Source organism: Sebastes fasciatus, chromosome 10 (genome assembly GCF_043250625.1).
Source record: "Sebastes fasciatus isolate fSebFas1 chromosome 10, fSebFas1.pri, whole genome shotgun sequence".
In the NCBI taxonomy this organism is placed as follows: Eukaryota; Metazoa; Chordata; class Actinopteri; order Perciformes; family Sebastidae; genus Sebastes; species Sebastes fasciatus.
Window position 1 is genome coordinate 8,918,001 of NC_133804.1, and position 13,716 is coordinate 8,931,716.

Consider the following 13,716-nt stretch of genomic DNA (forward strand, 5'->3'; position numbering starts at 1 on the left):
TAGACGACAGAAGTGCACATGTTAGCATCCACACACACCAAGACCTCCTGCAGAATTCCTCTGCACATGCTCAAACAGGCAACTCGATATGAAGATATAGAGATACAAATGTGCACACACAAAGACACGTGTTCACGCACCCAAGTGTGCACACAAACACACACACACACACACCGACACACACACAGAAGGATGAAGCGCTGCTGACTGAGGTGGAATTAAATAGAGAAATCCTCCAAACGAGCATCGATCCACAGAGTTTACAGCGTTGGCTCCGTCTGCCACGGCAGGCCAAACAACAGGGAGCTCTGTGAGACAGCTGGGGCACACACACACACACACACACACACACACACACACACACACACACACACACAAGCAGGAAGCATTGCGGGCACATATACAACGCACACACACTGCAGAATGTGTGTGCACATGGAGTGGGTCTTTGATTTTGATCACAGGACTTCACAGCAGAATGTGCTTTAGAGTGTAAAAGCATGTGTGTGTCTCTGATATTGAATAAATCTGTGTGTGTGTGTGTGTGTGTGTGTCTGTGTGTGTGTGTGTGCACAGATTCACTGCTGAAGATGAACACAAACACATGGCATGAGCAGTTTCAGAATCTTTACAAGCTACTTTCACTAATCACAACTCAAACCTCCCATGACCACATTCTAGGTTTCTTATATGTTTTGCAGCAATGATAAGAGATGTTTACCAGTTCAATCTTTAAATGAAGTAAACAGGAGTCCCAGTAAACTTGTTTTTAGCTAATACTATGTATTAAGAGCAATATTTACCAGAGATATTTAGAGGGAGTGGAGAAAAATAGTTGATTTAAACCATAGACTGTAGATGGACAACATGACAGCTCCCCAAAAGTGAAGCCAAAACATCTGGATCTCCCCCTGGTGGCTGGCTGCAGTATAGGTCATAAATCAAGTCCCCTCCATATTAGCTGATGGGACACGGGCCAAACTAAAAAGTCAAAGTAAACGTCAAATACATTTTTCCCACAGATCTTTTCTGTCATTTTAGGTCGTTCTTATCATGCTGATGTATGTTCAAGTGCTCCTTTTTCTGATTAGTTTGGTTTTAATTAGTTATTGATGCTATAGAAAGGGGCTGAGACGTCATGATTGACAGTTAATCTGAGTAAAGTAGTTGCAGCTGGAGGCTCGGGAATTGTGCGAGAGAGGAGATGTAACACTAACTTTCCTTAACCGTCATGAGTCCGTGTAATAGAACATGTGTCAATGTGTAGTTATAGAGATATTATGGTTAGTTGTTGTTTCTTTCAAATGACGTCAAAATATCAAAATGGCAGCTCCCGTATCTGGGATATTTTGGCTTCACCTTTGTACAGTGGGAGGAAGTGGAGACGAGAGAAAGGTGTCCTAGTAACAAGCCTTTTATCGTCTTTAAGCTGATTGTTTTGGTTTTCTGTTCTGCAATTTTACTGTTTTGGTAAAAAAAGCTCACTGTACACAACCTTCCCAGCACCAAATGGCAGTTGGCAGCAGATACAGGTAGCAACTAGCTGGTGAACATAATAGAGCATTTAGCTACAGAGCCAGATATTTCCCTCGGGAGTTGATGAAGAGCAAATCAGAGCTAACAGGGGAATGAATATTGGACTTTGCCAGGTGGTCCGAAACAGGACTCCAAATGAATGCCCTGTAACGGCTGGATGTGTAAATGGGCAACTGTTGGTTAACATGTTTGCCATTTCAACTTTATAAGGTATGTCAGTATTGTGTTTACAGGTTGTTTCCATTCTTCCTGAGAGTTAGATGAGAAGACTGATAGCCTACAACTCTCCTATTTGTGTGTTAAAGGTGCAGTGTGTGGGATCTGGTGGCATCTAGCGGTGAGGTCGCAGATTGCAACCAGCTGAAACTTCTCCTGTGTGCCAAGCGTGTAGGAGAACTATGGTGGTCGACGGGAAAACGTCAAAACGCAAATGGCCCTCTCTAGAGCCGGTGTTTTCTGGGCTACTGTAGAAACATGGCGGCCGGCTCTGTCAAGAGGACCCGCTCCGTATGTACATATAAATACTTATTTTAAGGTAACAAAAACACAACGATTCTTATTTCCAGGTGATTATACACTAAAGAAAACATACTTATTAATCATATATTCCATTTCTGCCAATAGATCGCCCTAAATGTTACACACTGTTCCTGTAAGTGTGGAGCTATAGAGCCAGGAGGGGATTAGCTTAGCCTAGCATAAAAAGTTGAAGCATTGGGAAACAGCCTGGCTCCGTCCAAAATTTAATATGTGGTGTAACTATTTCTTGATGTGCAACACTTTATCCAACCATTTTTCCCCAAGAAATAGTTACACAATCTAACTTTCCTTAAACCACAAACTGTCATTTTTACATTACTGTTTGGGTATGAATTAAACAAACAAGATACAACGAGTTATTTAGTGAGCTTTAGAAGTGTTGCATATATGCAAGCATATTTTTGAGAGGTAGGTTAGCGGTTTCCCACGGTTTCCAGTTTTTATGCTATGCTATGCTATGCTATGCTATGCTATGCTAATCACCTCCTGGCCTTAGCTTAGTGCTTAAAGGGACTATTTGTAACTTTGTACGCGCATAAATGTAGCGGGTCGTCACACATGCGCGCTCGCATATGTGCGTTCGCGTGTAGCTGCTGTACACTCCTCCTCTGCCTGCTCGCCTTCACTCAGACAGCTCAGCTCGCTCCACCTCTAGACGTGAACGTGCACTCACTCCACACTGCAGAAGAGTTAGTTTAGCTCTGAGAATATCTAGTGAATGCACAGGGGACGTTTGTGCAGAAATAACTGCTGCAGCTCCTCCAGACCAACAGAGGTTTTCCGTGTCTTGTGAAGTGACGGAGCTCTACAGAGATTTACGTTGTCTTCTCGTTACCGACTGGGTGCCGGTGTCTCCTCTGCTCTCTCCGGCTGCGGGAGGAGAGATCAGGGAGACACGCTGCAGAGCCCCGCTGCCTCAGCCTGCACTTAGGCAGGAAAAGCCAACACTAGGATCAGATGTAAATCATATTCATGGAGAAACCTTCGTCTGGTCAGCTAACATTACTGCCAAGCAGCTGAAATATAGACTGATATTGTGGTTTTAGCTGACTTGTGTCGCCTCACTGTTTTGAGTGATGCTCGTTCAGGTATATTTAGAGTGAGCAAGCGCGAGCCCGACGCTGACTTTCGTTGATTTCACGGCCACAGGCGTCGCTGTTAAGAAGCATTTCTGAAAGTTACAAATAGTCCCTTTAACGCACAAACATCAAACTCCTAGAAGGAAAGTTACAGGTACGAGCTACAGGTCAAGGTACCTCTTCAATGCTAACAGTAGATAGCTGTCAAGTTGTTAAATGCATACTTATGGATGTTACACGGTCACTAGTGCCTTCAAAATGGACAAATGTTCGAGATAGATAATTGTTGCCACCATTAAAAAAAAACTGTGTATGTGTATTCTGTTAATTTTGTACATTTGGGAATGGGAGTGCAGCAGACATTTTAGCACTGGGGCATCATCAGTAACATAATGGCCTTGTTCTACAATATTAATCTTTCTCTGGTCTCACCTGAATCTAGCAAATTCAGTAAAAACCATCATTCCTACCTTCAGCATGGACATCATTATTCAGCTGCTCGGCTGGACTCCAGTGTTTCCCTTGACTACCTCATCAGCATTCATTACCACTGAAGAGGGGGACACGACATGTCAGCACTTGTGTATGTGTGCGAAAACGTGTCAGTATATGTGTGTGTGTGTGTGTGTGTGTGGCTCTCATCTGGGTCATTATATCCACAGGCATGAAAAAGCGAGTTACAATGACACACATCCCTCCACATGACAGAGGCAAATAGAGAGGAGGAGGGTCTTCATTTGGGCATCAGTCACTTCCACCTGTGACCACTTGTCCTTAAAGGGATAGTTCGGGTGTTTTGAAGTGGGGTTGTATGAGGTACTTATCCATAGTCAGTGTATTATCTATTACCATCGAGAAACAGACAGGAGTACCGACTCTTGAGCAAAGCAATACAGTGCTGTTGACGGCAGAAAAAACATATTTTAGCCACCTAAAAATAAGGCCCACCTAAAAAAAAAGTGTATGCTACAGCCCTTTCCTTCTACTTTCCGACGGGGAACTGAATCGGAAGTGAAACTTATCTGTGCTCTCTCCAAAGCCAGCAGGAAATGATGAAAAAAACAGTATACAGTAGATACTTTTCATTTTCAGTTCAGTTCGCCATCGGAAAATATTCTAAATATAGCGTACACTTAAATGGATATAAATTTTTTTAGGTGAGCCTTTCCTTTAGGTGGCTAAAATATGTTTTTCTGCTGGCCCCGTCGACAACTCTGAGTTGCTTTGTTACGGTGCCGGTGCTGTGGGCGTGCCGACCATCACCTACTGTAGGTAATACACTGACTATGGATAAGTACCTCATACAACCCCACTTCAAAACACCCAGACTATCCCTTTAACACACTGATACCTCTTTCACACCGAGGACTCACCCAGGGTTGAACCAAGGTTGGATGTGTGTATGAAAGGGTTAACCCGCATTGACTGACTCGGCTTCGCGACCCAGGTCGAGAGGTGGGTCAGACCAGAGTCGATTTCGATATGAATGACACGGACCAGGGTCGGGGCGGGACAAATCTATTCAGTTGCATATGAGGGCACACAGTTGTGAAGCAACTGTCACTGGTCACTGTAGCTCATAAACAAACTGGACCGAGCTGGAATATAAAGGTAACGGAAGAGATATCTATCTATCTATCTTATTTGCTATGGAGGAAATTGAAGTGGGGATGAAGAATTGATTGCCACCAGATTCAACAAAATTTCCCCAGAGGGAAGAACAAGAAAAATGTACAGACGCAAACATCTTCAACAGCTATATGTTCAATGTTCAAGAAATACCATCTCTGTTTATTTGTGTTCACATCTGTGCGTATGTGTGTGTATGTGTGTGAGAGAGAGAGAGAGAGAGAGAGGGAGAGAGAGAGAGAGAGAGAGAGAGAGAGAGACACAGAGACACAGAGAGAGAGAGAGAGAGAGAGAGAGAGAGAGAGAGAGAGAGAGAGAGAGAGAGAGAGAGAGACATAGTGAGAGAAAAACAGCCAGACAGGAAAACACTGGCGGCCTTGCCAACATGGTGGCAGAATGTGCCATGTGTGTGTTTGTGTGTGTGTGTGTGTGTGTGTGTGTGTGTGTGTGTGTGTGTGTGTGTGTGTGTGTGTGTGTGTGTGTGTGTGTGTGTGTGTGCCAACTATAAGTCTGCTGGGCAGCCGGGTCAACAGACAAACCGGTCACCATAGCAACAGTGTCCCACTCAGCCCCTCTGTGCCAAGTTGTAAATATGGAAGTCTTATGAAAATATGGACGCCTGACTGTTGAAAAGTTTCAGGACGGCAGCATGTTGACACACAGGAGGAGTCGGTCTCTTGTTCCATAGGTGGTCCGTCTGAGTGTTTCCCTCTGATGAGCCAACTCATGCCATTTAAAGGATGTTATTGCAGTATGTGGACCACCTCAGCAGAATGAAATTGGCAGCGCAACATCACTGTAAATTGGGCTGAAGGAGCATATCTGCCTTATCTGGTAGAATAGAAATATAAGGCATCAAATACAGACTGACCTACCACTGCACTATGTTATTCCAAGAAAAAACAACACACAAGTTGTCTCTCACTCTCACTCAAATTTGCTTCAAATGTCTCTCGGTGGTAGCCTACATGACCCTTTGTGTGGCCCCAGAGTGCTCACTAGTCTTACTGGTGTCACTGGAAAAACAAGTCTATCATATAATGGAACAGAAGCAGCTTCTGCTTGTGTGTTGTGTGTATTTAAGTGTCAAAAATGTAATTCACTTGTGTTTTCCCTTCACTGCATAAGATGATCTCAGCTGCTTTTTAAATGTGACAGTTCCTACAACATTGCCTGCATTCCTCTTTGAGCCTGCTGGGCACTGCTCCCAGCCAACAAGCTAGCTTTAGGCTAGTATTGCACACTAGCTGCAAAACAGGATATTTCTACTGGCAGTAATGGCATTTCCAAAGTATGTTAATGCTCTTTGCTTCACATTCTATACAATCTTTTACTAAATGTTGTATCAGGAACACATATCACATACCAAACATGTATAAATCAAAGCAGCACTGATCAATATTTCTATATTAACAATGGATCAAATAGAGTGCTACAGGAATGAGTCCTAAAATGCAGAAATGAGTTAGTATTTTAGCACTTCAAGTCAATGGGTTTTTTGAATGGGTTTTTAGTTAGATGCCTGAAATAAGGTCTGTAGTTAACACAAGCTGAAGAGATTTTAACGTTTTGTTCTACGACATAAAATGCATCAATAAATATCCCACTCCTGAATTTTTAAGCCTTTATATTTCTTTAAAATGGCGGTTGCTAACAAGTCACTAAATGAGACTACTCAACATCGTCCGCCTTTACAGCCTCGTTGTGTATACTCATGCTCATGCGACCGTGGTGTAGTTTGTTTATAACCTAACGTTAGCTTTTTACTTCTGGGAATATGCAGTTCCACCTCAAAAAGGGGTGGTCTTGCTGAACAAAACATGTAAGTATCATAAACATTTGTTTTCCACAGAAGTAAACCCAATGGAAAAATCCCATCGGCTTTTTGTGGAGGAAAACATGCAGGGAGATGCTAACTTCCTGGTTGGCCTCAAAAATACGTCATCCCTTGAGCACTCTATAACTGAGTGAAATATGAAAGGGGTTGCTAGTGATAAACCCAGAGAGAATCATCCCCTGCAGTTCCGCTCAGTTCTGTGGTGCTTTTAGCATCTTTTAGCTCATTTTTTTAGTTTTACTGCCCACATGCTGTTTTGATTCACTCTCACAGCTCTCCTCAGCCTCGTTTTCAGCCACAGCAGGGAGCTGTTTTTAGCTAAAAAGCTCTAAAAACCAACTGTACGCTTCCTGCCCAGAACCAAACAGCAGACAAAGTTAGTGACCTGCTGGTGAACAAAGTGGAACATTTAGCAGGTATAAGGTGATTTCCCTCAGGGGAAATAGAGTGAATAACTGGACTTTCAATTGCCAGGTGGCCAGACACAAGACTCGCTGGATGTGTAAATTAGTGATTGTTTTTTAACACATTAACTTAAATTTAACTTTAAAGGTGCTAAATGCAAGATTGGGAGCGTTTCTGTTGACTCCGCATGGCTCTCAACATGGCGACGGCTGAGCGAGCAGCTTGTAGCTAACGGTGCTAACAGCGCTAACAGTGAAAACAACGGTGAACACTGCTGACAGAGCTAACAGTGTTAACCTGGGGGGGAACCGGAGGGTGGGTGCTACGCTTCCACAACAGCGCCGTTGGTCAGGATGGTGTTATGAGCTGTAACCGCCGTATGAGAGCAGTACAGAGTACGTTAACATGCACAAACACGCACTAAAAGCATGTGCGGCCTGCCCGAAAACAAGGAGAAGCTCAGCTTCATTCTCTGCTCAGGTAGACATTACTCCTCTCTATCTTTACATAGCAAATAGTTGTTTAATGCTATATTAATGTTCTGGATATCACATAGAGAACCTTTAACTCAACTTTAAGTTAATAATATGTCAAATTTGTTTCTACAGCTTGTTCAGAAAAGTCAATTAATGCTGCTTAAACTATTATTGGCTGCTCCTTTATGTTCACAGTCATTTTCCTTTATTCAACCATATCATGTAATCAGTGAACTAGCTCCCCTGATGATACCCGCACACAATACAGGATTTAATTTCCATTCCATACAAAACCTGATTACAGTAAAAACGTTCTCTGAATATAATTCAGGAATATTAGTACATTAATATCTGAAAATGATCCATATATTGCTGTATGTGCCTGATGACAGCAGCCTATGTGGTGCAATGATGTTAAAGTAAGCTGAAAACTCTTTCAAACTCATTATGCAAATTATGCAAAAATAGTCAACACGGTAGCACGTTACATCGACCACCCAAGGGTGCATGCGCCCGCACAGCTTGTACTGCCAGTTAAATTACTTTGGGGAGTAAAGCAATACTTTGTGGTCTGTTTAACCGCATGCATCTCTCATGTGAACCCATGCTAATGCACATCCTCTTCAAGGAGCAAGCTCCATGTCAGTGGGGTCCATGCATTAAACATGGGGCGGTTGAGGGGAGAACATGTTAGAATATCAATAAATTCACCATGGAAAATCTGCCTGACCATGTTGTTGAATTAGGCCCCTAAAAGCATGATGGGAAGTACAGAGAAAACTGACTTCCTCAGCAAGTGCTGTTGGTGTCACTTGGGACCTATTGTACTTCCAATATTTGTGTTGTATTTAGATATACAGCTAATTAAAAACAGCATATAGAGGACACTGATTGATTACGCAGATTTAGTCTCAGCAGAGAACAGAGACTTATTGGATGCCTCTGCTTGATTTCTGACTGCATGTTCAATATTAGAGGTCAAAGGTCATGGAAAATGTTGTTGACTGTGTATTTGGCTGGATTAGCCTGCTAGGGGCTCAAAAGTTAACATGAGCAAAAGTAGCAAAATAAGGAAGCATTTAAAGGAACAGCCCGCTCCAAAATGAAACAAACAATGTCAACTGAAACTCCTGGGATGTTCATTAAATCACCAAACTAGGGCTGTCAAAGTTAATGTGTTAATAACGCGTTAATGCAAATTTGTTTTAACACCACTAATTTCTTTAACGCATTAACACAACTTGTGGTTTTCAGGTTGAAGTGGGCTCAGTTTAAAAGCTAGAGTGAACATCCTGGCATCATATGAAACTAGAAAACCTAAGGTACCGACAATCCATTGGTACCAACCATGTCATACTAGCTTGTCACAAATAACGCTCCAAATTACAAAAAATGTTGTTGAGGAAAATCTGGCATGGCCATTTTCAAAGAGGTCCCTTGATCTCTGACCTCAAGATATGTGAATGAAAATGGGCTCTATGGGTACCCACGAGTCTCCCCTTTACAGACATGCCCACTTTATGATAATCACATGCAGTTTGGGTCAAGTCACAGTCAAGTCAGCACACTGACACACTGACAGCTGTTGTTGCCTGTTGGGCTGCAGTTTGCCATGTTATGATCTGAGCATATTTGTTTATGCTAAATGCAGTACCTGTGAGGGTTTCTGGACAATATCTGTCATTGTTTTGTGTTGTTAATTTATTTCTAATAATAAATATATACATGCATTTGAATAAATCAAGCATATTTGCCCACTCCCATGTTGATAAGAGTATTAAATCTGACACTATCACATCATTCAAAACCCTCCTCAAAACCCACCTGTTCAAACTGGCCTTCTCTCGGTAGTGTCCATCAGTTCATCATACGTGTCTGCATAAATGTGTCTCTGTCATGTCCAGTTGTTTTTATCTGTCTATGTTTAATTTCATCCTTGTAAAGGTGTCCTTGGGTGTCTTGGAAGGCGCCACCAAATAAAATGTATTATTATTATTATTATTATTATTATTATTATTATTATTAATAATAATAAATACTTGACCAATCTCCCTTTAAGATACATTTTGAACAGATAAAAAAAAGTATGATTCATTTGCAATTAATCACGATTAAATATTTTCATTGACTGACAGCCCTACACCAAACACAGTTTCATTTCAATTGTCTTTCAAACTGAATTTGTCGGTGTTCTTTACTTTAATTTCATCATGAGATCTGTCATGCAGTATAACGCAATAACCAGCAAATGTAGCAATGAAGTATATATTACAGTTTTGGACTTACAGAGCACCAATTGTGCTGTATAATAATTTTTATTTAGATTACTTTCATTCACAAAACAAGTGCCTTAAGACTTTTTATAACAATGTCTATCCTGATTTCAGACAGTTCAAAACTGTTCAGAACTGTTTCCATACTAATCAATACAATTTTTTAAAAAGTTGCTGATTTATGTTAGTAGTATAACTACAAACATATTCTCATTTAGCAATGAATACTAATCAGGTTGTATTATTGCTCTTCTGCCTCACAACACAGGGATCCTTATTGACTTGCTATCCTCCCTTCCTCCAGCAGAGGGTGCTGTCCATGTATAATTACCATGTGAATGTGACCTCATTTCTAATCTCCTCCAGTGGATTCAGATACAGTGACAATGTCTTGATAACAGCTGGGACTTTCCCAAGGTGTTCAATACCCCGGAAATATAAAGGTAAGACGTGCCAGACAGGCATAAATAACTTGTTTCTTGGGGAAAAAAAATATTTCCTGGTACTTAATAATTCCCGTTAATAGCACCAGTGGAATTTAAAAGGTGCGGCCTAAGGTGTGATTACAAGAAACATGCCATTAAGTGCACAAACATGTCACCACATTGACCTACATATTTATGTCACAACATGCATAAACACACATGGCTCACCTCTTCCGATCTCAAACTGACCAATACTGGTATGATTCATGTCTTCAGGTTTCACTCATTTGTGGATCACTGTTGTTGTCCACTGGCTGGTCTGACCTTGACCTCAAAGGGAAAGTGGAGGAAAAGAGATAGTGTGTTTGCGTATGCTCTTCCTTTAATCATTTTGAGAACCACGTACTCATACATACAGTATATTACGATAAAGAACCACGGAGTAAGTGAAAATCAACAAAAATGATCTCTCTTTTGACCAACTTCCTGTAATCCTGGTTTATTATTGCTGAGCAAAAGGTAAGACACCTGGGAGTATGGTAGGTCTAGTGAGGTGGTCAGGTGGACAATACATTTAGGCTCAGACTTGGGGTTAGAAGTTAACTTAAACAAGGATTTAAAGGGTGGTAACTGACTACATATTGGTCCTCACAAAAGTAGCAGAACAAAGCAGTGTGTGTATTAATGTGCCTGTCAGCAGACCTTGAGCTTTCTGCCCTGATACCAGTGACAAACTGAGAGACAAACAGACGGGGGTCTGGTATCACTGAAACACTGGTTTTGGTGGAAGCCCAACTGTATTGACTGATGACAGCTGTGGTTTCATTTTGCGTAATGCCAGGTGTAGTGGAAGTTTGGGGTAAATCTCACTGAACTGATGACATCGTGTTGTTTTCACTTCAATTGAAACAAACCTGAATGATTTTTTTTTTTTAAATAACCTTTCCTTAATCATGCCTTTATTGGTTATCATATATGTTGTCAGAGTAGAAGCTATGTTTTTAAGACAATGTAGCCTATTATATTCATACTCACTCTTACACATTTCAAAATTTACTTTTTATTGTTAATATATAATATAAAACTTCATTTGGTGCTCACAAAAGATCCTATCTATAATTTTCAATCAGATACACTCAGGTTTTTTTTACGCCACAGACAGTCCTACTTGACCAGCAGCCAGCTAATGTTGGCTTATGTTAGCTAATGTTAGCTAACTTTACTGCTCAACTGGGTGGTGCAGAGATGGCATATTTTTGTAGGCCAACCAGGAAGTTAGCATCGCCCTGGTTCACACGACATGTTTTGTTCAGCAAGATAATCTTCACCAATTATCTTTAATGATTTTCGCAATCGCCAGAAGTAAAAAGCTAACGTTAGGCTATAAACGAACTACACCACAGTCACATGACTTCACTTCACCACCACTAAGCTAAAGGCAGATTAGTGTTTGGTATGATAAAGTTTTTTCCGCTACAGACAGTCCTACTTGACCAGCACCCTAGCTTATGTTGGCTGATGTTAGCTAACTTTACCGCTAACTGACATTAGCCAGTGGGGTACGCTCACATACACGAACATGCACTATAAGCATGTGCGGCAAGCCTGGCGATGTCAACAGTGCATGGAGAAGCTACGATTACACCACACAAAGAGGGAGAGTGACTTCATTCTCTGCTCAGGTAGATATTACTCTTCTATATCTTAGTTGTTTCTGCTATATTAATGCTCTGGATATTGAATAAAGCACCTTTAAATAATAAATTATTAGTAAAGAAATATTTATCTATCTATCTTTTTATCTAAAATCCATTTTTCTGTCAAGAAAAAAAACGTATGTTTTTAGTAACTAGTGCCATTTATGCAGTTCATAAATTACAGTCACGTAAAATAAATCCTTTTTTCTACTTGTGCTACTTTTATGTTACCTTTTGTCATTTACCATGTCACCTGTTAGCCACAGCCAACCTACTGAACCAAAAGAAAACTCTATGTAGGCTAAGTAAAGAGGGAGCACCTAGAAATATTAGCTTTTATGTACCGCAAACACTAAGTAGGTCACACCCACACAGCCCTGACAGGTCAGTAACAATCAGGAGACAGGTTAGTCATCTACATAGGAATTGAACACACATATTATGGCACATTATTTGCTATTATTAACTCAGAGGCATGGGACTGATATGTACACCAATCAACCAGACTCGTCTGATTTGGAACCGCGGGGCAGAGGACCGACCACAAAACAATGACTTGCTGGCATGATAAGTGTGTCAACAACCTGTTGACGGAAAAAAACATCCTGTGGGAAAAAATAGCCTTCCTGCACATGTGGTGTTGTGATTAATGGTTTCATATGAAGCCAGCAGGACTTCCTGTCCTGGTGGAAGAACAAAAAAGGGGGGTAAACACAGCTATGCAGAGTCAGTTAGATCAAGTTAAAACAGAAAAAGACTCCCGTTTCCTACGCTGCTGCATATGCAAAGGTTACAGAGCCTGTCAGGGGATATTAAATTCCTGGCGTGCTTGAACGTAGCTAAATGTCACAAGGGAGCAGATTAGAAACATGAAGTTATTTAAAGCAATAGATACACAGTATATAGATGGGGAAACATTTTGACTTGATAATATTTAAAGCTCAGCGGGTAGAATTGGAGCAAATACTGTATGATTAAAAAAAGGAATTTTTATAAAATGGTCACTATATCCTGACAGTAGTGCATGAGACAGGTAATCTGAAAAAAATCACGTGCCTCTGTGTCCTCCAGTGCTACTAATAGCATCTGCAAGATTTCACAGATTGGAGCCTTGCAGTTTCTGAGCAGCTGTCAATCACTCGCAAACTCTGATCAAACGGTCAAACTAGGCAGCGCTGATCAAATATGAATCAATATTTTGTTACTGTAATGCCTAATTCTCTCAAATGTTTTCAGAAACATCTTATAGTGTACTGTTTAGCTGTAAAATGAGCAAGTTTGTGACCTGACAGCCATTTTGAGATCAGTTGAGGAAATACCAAGCACCGCCCACCAGCCGGAGCAAACTTTCTCATTTTACAGCTAAACAGTACACTACAAGATGTTTCTGAAAACATTTTACGTGAGAAATAGACATTACAGTAACAGAATATTGATTCATATTTGATCAGCGCTGCCTAGTTTGACCGTTTGATTGGGGTTTGTGAGTGATTGACAGCTGCCTCTGTTGAATGAACAGCCAATAAGAACGCTCTCTCTCTGAAATGACCTGTGATTGGCCAAAGTCTCCCATCATGGACTAGATTTTTTAAAGCCTGAACACAGAGCCATGAGGAGGTGCAGAAGTCCAGTTTTCTCTCAGAACACTTGAATTACAATATGCTGAATGGTTATAGAGTGCTACAGGAATGAGTTCTAAAACCCGTAAATGAGTTCGCATTTTAGCACTTCCGTCTGTGGTTAACACACAGCAAGCTTAAGAGATTTTAACGTTTTGTTCTACGACATAAAATACATGCTAAATGAGACTACTAAACGC